Genomic DNA, 9,738 nt, shown 5'->3' with positions numbered 1-9,738 from the left:
TATCCCTAGTGTTTTGTACATGAAGAGATGCTGTATTTTGTCAAATGCTTTTTCTGCATCTATTGAGATAATCATGTGACTCTTGCCTTTAAGTCTATTGATGTGATGAGTTACATTTATTGATTTCTTTATGTTGAACAACTTTGCATCTCAAGGATGAACCCCACTTGATTGTGGTACACAATCTTTTTTACATATTTTTGTATTCGATTTGCCAGAATTTTATAAAGGATTTTTGCATCTATGTTCATTAGAGATATTGGTCTGAAGTTTTCTTTCTTTTATGTGTCTTTATCTAGTTTTGAAATCAGGGTAATATTGGCCTCATAGAATGTGTTTGGAAGTGTTCTCTCTTTTTCTATTTCACGAAATAATTTGAGGAGTGTTGGTACTAGTTCTTTCTTAAAGGTCTTGTAGACTCAGCTATGTATACATCCGGTCCTGAGCTTTTCTTGGTTGGTAGGCTTCTGATGGCACCTTCTCTTTCATTGCCTGAAATTGATCAGTTTAAATTGTATATATCATCCTAATTCAGTTTGGGCAAATCATATGACTCTAGAAATTTGTTGATGCCTTCAATATTTTCTACTTTATTGGAGTACAAATTTTCAAAATAATTTCTAATTATCTTCTGTATTTCTGTAGTGTCTGTCGTGATATTTCCTTATTCATTATGGATGTTATTAATTTGAGATTACTCTCTCCTTCTCTTCATCAGCATGAATAAGTGTTTATCAATTTTATTTATTTTTTGAAAGAACCAACTTTTTGTTTTGTCAGTTTTTTCATTGTTTCTTTTGTTTCAATTTCATTGATCTCAGCTCTGATTTTAATTATTCCCTGTCTTTTATTGCTTTTGATCTCTTAACATCTTTTGGTGTTGATTTGTTCTTCTTTTTCTAGGGCTTTGAGATGTAATGTTAGGTCATTTATTTGTTGACTTCTTCTTTTAAGAAATGAACTCCATGCAATGAACTTTCCTGTTAGTACTGCCTTCATAGTGTCCCAGAGATTTGAATATGCTGTATAAGTGTTCTCATTTACCTCTATGAACTTTTAAATCTCCTCTTTGGTGTCTTTTGCAACCCATTGTTCATTCAATAACATATTATTTATTCTCCGGGCTCGAAGTCCTCTTTCTCAGATATGAGGATAGAAACCCCTGCTTGTTTATTGGATCCAAGTAAATGATATAATTTTTCCCATCTTTGCCTATGAGGTGAGTATCTTGGAGACAGCAAATTTTTGGGTTTTATTTTTTAATCCAATCTGCCAGTCTATGTCTTTTGATTGATGAATTTAAGCCATTTACATTCAGTGTTATTATTGAAATATGATTTTTATTCCCTGTCATTTTTATTTATTTCTGGTTTTCAATTTGAATTATTTTCTCCTTTGATTGACTATTGTTTTAGTGTAGTTTCTCCCTTTACCTGTTTTTACTTTTATTTTTAATTTCTTTTTCATGAAATATTTTATTGAGTATTGTAGTGCAGGCTTTCTAGTTGTGAATTCTTTTAACTTTTTTATCATGGAAGGTTTTTTAAGTCATCTTCAATTCTGAAGCTTAATTTTTCTGGTTATTGTATTCTTGGGTGGCATTCATTTTCTTTCAGAGCTTGGAATATATTATTCCAAGACCTCCTAACTTTGAAGGTCTGGATTGAGAAATCACCTGAGATCTGGTTTGGTTTCCTTCTAAATGTGACTTTTTGTTTTTTTCTGGCAGCCTTTAAAATTCTGTCCTCATTCTGTATGTTAGGTATTTGCATAATATTGTGCCTTGGTGTGGATCTGTTGTAATTTTGTATATTTGGGTTCCTGTAATCCTCCTATATCTAATTTTTTATTTTGTTCTTTAGGTTTGAGAATTTTCTGATATATTTCATTGAAAAGATCATGCATTCCTTTGATTTGTATCTCTAAGCCTTCATGTATCCCCATAAATCTTAAATTTGGTCTTTTCAGTTTATCCCATATTTCTTGGAATTTCTGTTCATGGTCTCTTAATGTCTTTTCTCAATGGTTAACCTTATTTTCAAGATTATGTATTTTTTCTTCATTGCCTGAAACTCTCTTTCAAGTGGCCTAGTCTCTTGGTGATGCTTTTCATTGAATTTTTAATGTGGTTTATTGATTTCTGCTTGATTTTTTTCAGAATCTCTATGTCTTTTTTGAAGTGATCTTTAACTTCCTGTACTTTCTCTCTGAGGTAATTGGGACTTCAGCTGGAGAGAGATAGCAGCGATCAAGGGACTACATTGCTCTCTGAACAAAAGGCCATGGTTCCAAAATATATGACCACCAGTAAATCATGGAAAATTTGTTCTGGGGACCATTGAGTTACTCATGTGACTGGAGCTATCATCCTGACCTTCTGGTTCAATCTGGACCCATGTTAGTGTGAAGAACTTTGGGTGCTTGGGCTGCTATCATTGCTGAAAGAGTATAGGGTAGCATTGAAGAAACCACAGACCAGCTCCAATGTAATCAACATGTCTACATCCAGAGATGAGTGGAATCTGACCCAAAAGTTCAGGCAGTAATGGTAAAAACATAAGATGAAAAGAGAGATCCCATTCATCACCCATCAGACATCTGCCAGCCCACGTGAAGAGTATGTGTTCTTCAGCAAAAGCAGTCTTCAAGTTCCTGAAAAGTAACCTAGCACATGGTGATCCTAACTCCCCACATCAGAGGTGTGATCTAGTGGGAAACTAATAATGTATTTCCCAGCTAGGTGATCTCCAATATTAATGGTTTATAAGTGGACTAAAAATAAATGAAGCTGAAGGGTTCAAGTTTTTCCCTAGTGACAGTTTCATCCTGTGTAAACATTCTGTTTCTGTGGCTTTATCGGGGTCTCATGATGGGTGTGCTGGAAAGAGAACCAAGGTAGAGAAGTAACATGCCATGCCACAGAGGGCAACAGTTCACTGTGCCAGGGCTTTACTTCATTGTCCAACTCTTCCGAAGCACCCTGGGGTTCCTAAGCTCAGTGGACTGATTCTTTGCTCTTGTCACCTGGCCTCCTGGGAGTGGGGCAGCTGTATGAGCTCTCAGTTTAAGCTGAACAGCAAACAACCCTGATGTTCTCTTCCAAGAAGCTGTCACTTCTGAAAGCCATTCTTTCCTGCCTCCAAGTTGTGTACTTGGCTCCTGGCTCCAGAATCTTCCAGGACACAGACAAGGCCATGTTCTTATCCAAAGATGTGTTTTCTCCATATCCTGGTCTTACTGATTTGTGACAAACACATTTAGTTGTGTAATTTACAGAATCTCCCATTAGAAGCCTGTGTCCTCAACTCTGCAAAGGAAGCCTAAGAGGAAGGAGGCCCATTTTAGGCAGGCCCCAATGCAGTGCTCATGAAACAGTGTGAGAGACCCTGGGAGGCTTTCTTAAGGGCAGATTCCTAAGTCCTCTCTTCAGATATTCTGGTTCACATGGTTGGGGTCTTGGTCCAGGAATCTGTGTTGAACAATCTCTGGAGCAACTGCCACACTGAGGGCATTTGTGTCGGGGGCTGCCCTATCTGGTCTTGGGAACAGGCCTAGATGTAAGCACAGGTGTTAGAAATGGCCACTCAGCTGGGACAGAGTGTAATGATACCTGCAAACAGGCCTTGCTGAAGGGCTGGATCTGTGGTTCTGAGGCATGTGGGGCCAGGGAGTGTCCACCTTCTCCCTCCTTCTCTTCAGAGCTGTCACTTCTTAACCCAGTCCTCTCTGCCTCACTTCCTGCCCCCACCCCACCCTCTTCCCATTCCAGGGGAAAGTACACACCTAAGTGCCTTAATGAGTAAAATCAAAGAATCCGAAGGCCTATTGGGAGAGTCAGACCACTGTGCTTTGGGTAGGTGCCAAAGCCTGGCTGTTGAAGTCCTGATTCTATAGTAACTGTCCACCTACTGAAGTACTTCCTTTTTTTCCACACTTCACACAGTGTGGAAATCCACAGGCTTTTCTATAGGTCAGCTTTTGAAAAATTATAATCAATTTTTTCCCTTAGTGTAAAAGTAATATATACTCTGTAGAAAATTTAGAAAAAGAACTAGATGCAGTGGCACCTGCCTATGATCCAGCTGCTTTGGAGGCTGAGGCAGGAGGATTGCAAGTTCAAAGCCAGCCTCAGCAACTTAGTGAGACCCTGTCTGAAAATTTAAAAATAAATAAATAAATAAATAAATAAAGTAAAAAATGGTGTGTGTGGGGGGGGGGGGACTGGGGATGTGGCTCAGTGGTTAAGTGTGCGCACACACACACACAAGATTAGAAAAGGTAGATAAGCAAAAATTAAAAACAGAGAGACCAATGATATACTACCACCCAAATGTAAGCTACGTAATATTATCTGGTCTTTGCTTATATGTTCATATATTTTTGTTAAAATCAAGATATATATATGTCTTATAATTTGCTTCCCATACTTAATGTATAATGAAAATTACTGCATTTAAATATTCTTCTAATATAGCATTTTAATAGTTGTACTACATATTCCATTTCATATTACTTTTTATTTAATCAGTTCTCTATTGTGGGACATTTACTTTTACCTTGTTTTTAATTGTAAACAGTGCTTTGGTGACTCCTTTTTTAAATCATTGTGAATTCCTGTTTCCCTAGAAGAACTTGCTAGAAGTAGGTCTGAATGACTAGGTCTTCTCTGATCCCTGTGTACCATCTATGTTAGCAATTTCCTCTATTAGTGCAGTTTCAGCTACCACCTGTGAACTGTTAATTTCTAAATCTTGTCCCAACCCTGCTCCTGAGCAATACAGCTACATCTGTAGCTGTGCCTTTTGGATTTTCTACTTGAAGTTCACATAGGTACCTCCAGCTTAATCATATCTAAGAACAAACTCAACATCCTCGTTTCAATGAACTCTCTCTTTTTTATTCCCTATTTTTGTCATTATTCTCCTGGCCACTCAGGCAGGAAACAAATCTTGACATCCTTCTTCCTCTCTTGTTTCCCTTATATCAAATAAGTTGCCAACTTCTGTCCACATCTCCACTAGTTCAAATCTCAAGGTTTATTTCAAATAACCTCCTTGTAGGAAGTTTATTCTTCTCTTTCCTGCCAAACAGGACCCCCAAAGGAGAAAGAGAAGAAGACAGAGGAATTATTTATTTGAAGAAATAATGGCTTTAAAAAATTTCCAAACATGATGAAATTTACAAACTATAGATCTAAGAATATTAGTGAACCCAAAGCTCAAGAAAGCACATGAAAAAAGCAAAGCAAAAAAAAAAAAAAAAAAAAAAAAAGCCTGCCTGCCTCAAGGAACATCACAGACAAATTATTCAAAATCAATGCTATAAAAGTATTTAAAATCGCCTGAAGGAAAAAGAAGTCCAATAAAGAGTGACAGCAAATGTCTCATAGAAACAATGCATGCAAGCCTGGAGGGAAAAAAAATGTTGACCCTAGAATTCTATACCCTGAAAAAATATCTTTTTAAAACAAAGGTCAAATAAAGACATGTCAGACATATAAAAGCCAAAAGAATTCATCCGAGCAGTACCACACAGTAAAAAAGTTTAAAGGAAGTCTCTCTGACAGAAGAAAAATGCTACCAGTTGGGACCATAAATCTACATAAAGGAATGAAAAGCACTGGAAATGGTCCTTAAATGAGTACATATGTCATTTAAAAATATATTCCTCACTTTACAAGAGAATTAACTGCTTAACCTAAAATAAGAGTCACAGATCAGAGTCTTCAGAGAAAGAATCTGCAATCTCACTTGAAATTTGGGTTACTTGTAAAAGTTATAATTGGTGACAGGGCCAGGAATATAAATCAGGTGTTTGATGCCACCTAACTGAATGATGACAGATACAAAGCTCCTTTCTAACAGATGAGGAACAAAGCGACTCTTTCTCTGGTTTCCAGGTCAAATACTTTTCTTCTTCTCAGCCCTTCCTCTAGGCATGGCTTGCTCTCACACACCTCATGATAATATTTGCACAGTGATTTATAGCTTGCCAACCTTCCATGTCGGTTACCTCACTTGATCCTAAAAACAACTAAAAGAGGCACATCAATCAGGGAATTGCATCTTCCTGATTTTACAAATGCAACAACTGAAGCTCAAGTCCCAGATAAATTTCACAGGGTTAGAGAGTAAGTAGCCTGCTGAAGACAAGAACTGAATTTCAGTCTTCTGACTCCAGACCTTGGGCTCATTCCACCATCCCTGTGCTGGAATTTCACACTTTGGGGCAGCATTCATCTTGATTTTAAATTATTTGATCATAGCCAAAATCATGACTATTCCAAGAAACACAGCAATCTCAGGAAAGCAAAGGTATAGTTCTTCCAGTCCACTCTTGGACACATTCCTTCTTTGAAAGAAGAAAAAAAAAAAAGTCCTGAAAATGTCATACCTATCCTTTGCCTACAATGCACATTGGAACAATTAGAGTCACCAAAGTCAGTTCCATTAAAACTGTGAACAAATTGGTCAAAGTGGGAAAACAGAGGGATTACTGCATCACCAAACAGAGGGAAGAAAACACAATTTATCCATGAATGGATTCTTGGTTTCATAGTGCAAGAACTTTAAATGTGAGGATAGTAAAAGTGCTGGTTATTCCTAATTTATATTGAAAATGATCTAACCACAGTGCTTAGTTTGTAGAGGCAAATTATTTCATTCAGTGAACATTTATTTCCTTCTCCTCTCAGCTTTGTGTGGTCATTGTGCTAAGTGTTGTGGCTGGAAAAGAGAGAAAGAAGGAGATGCAGGCTCCAAGTTGCTCACCACCAGGGAACCAGGAACCTGATGTACCATGAACTGTAATGGAGATGCATCCTAGATTCTAGAGTAACTAAGAGATGAGGAAACAGGCCAATTCACTCAAGAATCATTCTCCAAAAGCTAATTCACTGAAAGCCCATCTGCCAAATGATCAAAGGAGAGAATGCCCAATTTACAGAATTTGCCTAATTTGCCAGAAACTACTTTTAAGCAATAATTCCTTAACATTTCAATATATACATAGATGCATTCTTTTTGGTACTCACTACATCTGCCATTTTGCTAAGCACTTTACACACTGTCTCATCTTACGGAGTCATTGTGCATAGAAGTAATTTGGCCATGTACAGTCACTGGGTAGACCTGAGATTTAAAACGAAGTTTGTCAGTGTCCAACATCTGCTATCTCAACAGCTTCTCTATACAACCTACCTTATAGTATCTACTGGTTTGGGGGAGCTGGAGATGTAGCTCAGTGGTAGGATGCTTGCCGGCATGTAAGTAGCTCTGGGTTCAACCCACAGCACCACTAAATACAGAAATACCTACTGAGTTTTGGTTATGTGCTATACACCATACCAGGGACTCTATGCACATGAGTCATTATTTACAACTCTGTTAGGTTTTACCTAACATTTTTCAGATAAGAAAACAGATTCAGAGAGGAAGTACTATAAGTCATTTCAGGATTCTTACCTGTTTAGGATCCTCCTGTTAACTTCCTTGCCATTCCACTAAAGAATAACACAGTCACAGCAATGTCATACAAAGCCCAACCCAATGCCTCTCTGAGCTCAACTCCCACCTTCCTCACATTATTCAAACTCACTGTTTCTGAACACACCAAGCATGCTCCCACATGTCCTCTGCCCAGGATTTCTCCCTTCATCTCCTTCAGGTCTTGCATGTCCCTTTAATAAGGCCTTTTGGTGGTGTTTAAAATGACATCTTGCCCCATCCCCACCAATCATCTGTCTCCCTCTGCTAAAATGAGATCAGGGGTCTTTCTCTTTTTAGTGTTTTATCTATACAACATTTCTTGCATTTGGAACAAAACACATGCTCCAAATACGTTGCTTGAATTAAACTTTTGCTTCAGATTATAGAGAATTGTGAAGTGGATATTGGACACTAAACTAGATATCCTTGAGGCCACACTCTCCATTACATAACATTGCCAATGATGCCTGGGAGAAGGTGCGTGCTGGTGAGCTCAAACTTGGGAACATAGACTTCTTAGGACTCTTGAGGTGATAGGGTGGACACACTTGCAACTTTTCTGTAGAGTTTAAAACTACATTTTTATCAGTAAGTGAAAGTTGAGAAAGTGAGGCAAGAGGGCCCAAGCCAGGACACAGGATGGGATGGAAACAAAAAGAGGATGTGGGTGAAAGAGCTGTAGGAAGAAATGAAATGGCATTAAACAGAGACTTGAGATGGGAGGGAAAGGGAGAGAAAAGGGAAATTGCATGGAAATGAAGGGAGACCCTCATTGCTAAACAAAATTACATATAAGAGGTGTGAGGGGAATGGGAAAATAAACAAAGAGAGAAATGAATTACAGTAGATGGGGTAGAGAGAGAAGTTGGGAGGGGAGGGAGGGGAGGGGGGATAGTAGGGGATAGGAAAGGTAGCAGAATACAAAAATTACTATTAGGGCATTATGTAAAATTGTGGATGTGTAACTGACGTGATTCTGCAATCTGCATTTGGGGTAAAATTGGGGGTTCATAACCCACTTCAATCTAATGTAGGAAATATAATATGTCAAGAGCTTTGTAATGTTGTGAACAACCAATAAAAAAAAAAAAAAGAAATGAAATGGACGGAAAAGACATGTGAACAGTAAAATGTCTTGAAAGCCATATATGTGCACATAGATATATCTATATATAAATATACATATATATAAAATTTGCTTATAGTTGTTTAAATTTTACTTTATTGCATTAAGAACACTTCATGAGATCTGCTCTAACAGATTTCTAATTGTACATTACCGTTGACTATGTACTATAAATTAATTGCCTTATTCATCTTAATCAAACTTTATGTCCACTGATTAGTAACTACCCATCATTGCCCTCTCCCACAAGCCCCTGGAAGCCAACATTTCACTCTTGAATTTTATAAATCTATTTTAGATACAAAATACAAAATAGATATAAATCTATTTTAGTAAGTGGAATCATGCAATATTTATCTCTGGCTTTTTTCACTTAACCATAATATCTTCAAGATTCATTCGTGTTATATTACAGAACTATTTTTTAAGGGCTGAATAGTATCCCACTTTATGTATATACTACCTTTACTTTATTGATTCACCTATCAATAAGCACTTTGCTTTCACTGGTTATTTCCATGTTGGTTACTGTGAATGGTGCTGTGATAAATTGGGAGTCCTTCTCTATTTGGGATACTGATTTCAACTGTTTTGGTGTAACATCCAGAAGTGGGATTGCAGGGTGATATGGTCATTCTGTTGTTAATTTTATGAGGAATCTCCCCACTTTTCTTATAGCTGCTGTACCACTTTGCATTTCCACCAACAGCATATATTCAGATATTTAATATACTCTTACCACTAACAAAACTCTAGCAGGAGTTTGACTACTGTTTGAGTCAGCCTTTTTTGCTGCTGTAACCAAAAAACCTGAAAAGAACAATTAGAAGAGGGAAAGTTTATTTGGGGGCTCATGGTTTCAGAGATCTCAGTCCAGAGATGGCCAACTCCATTGCTCTGGGTCCAGCAGTGAGGAATAACATCACGGCCAAAGTGTGTGGCAGATGATAGCAACTGGGAACAAGGCACCCAGGAAGCAGAGTGAGAATTCCTCCACTCTACAAGGAGAAAATATACCCAAAGTCATGCACCCAGGGACCCACCTCCTCCAGCCACATCCTACCTGCCTTAATTATCATTCAGTTAATCCCTATCAGGGATTAATGCACTGATTAGTTAAAAACT

The sequence above is a fragment of the Spermophilus citellus genome (genome assembly GCF_964194105.1).
Source record: "Spermophilus citellus genome assembly, chromosome: 13".
Classification (NCBI taxonomy): domain Eukaryota; kingdom Metazoa; phylum Chordata; class Mammalia; order Rodentia; family Sciuridae; genus Spermophilus; species Spermophilus citellus.
This window is presented reverse-complemented; position numbering follows the sequence as displayed.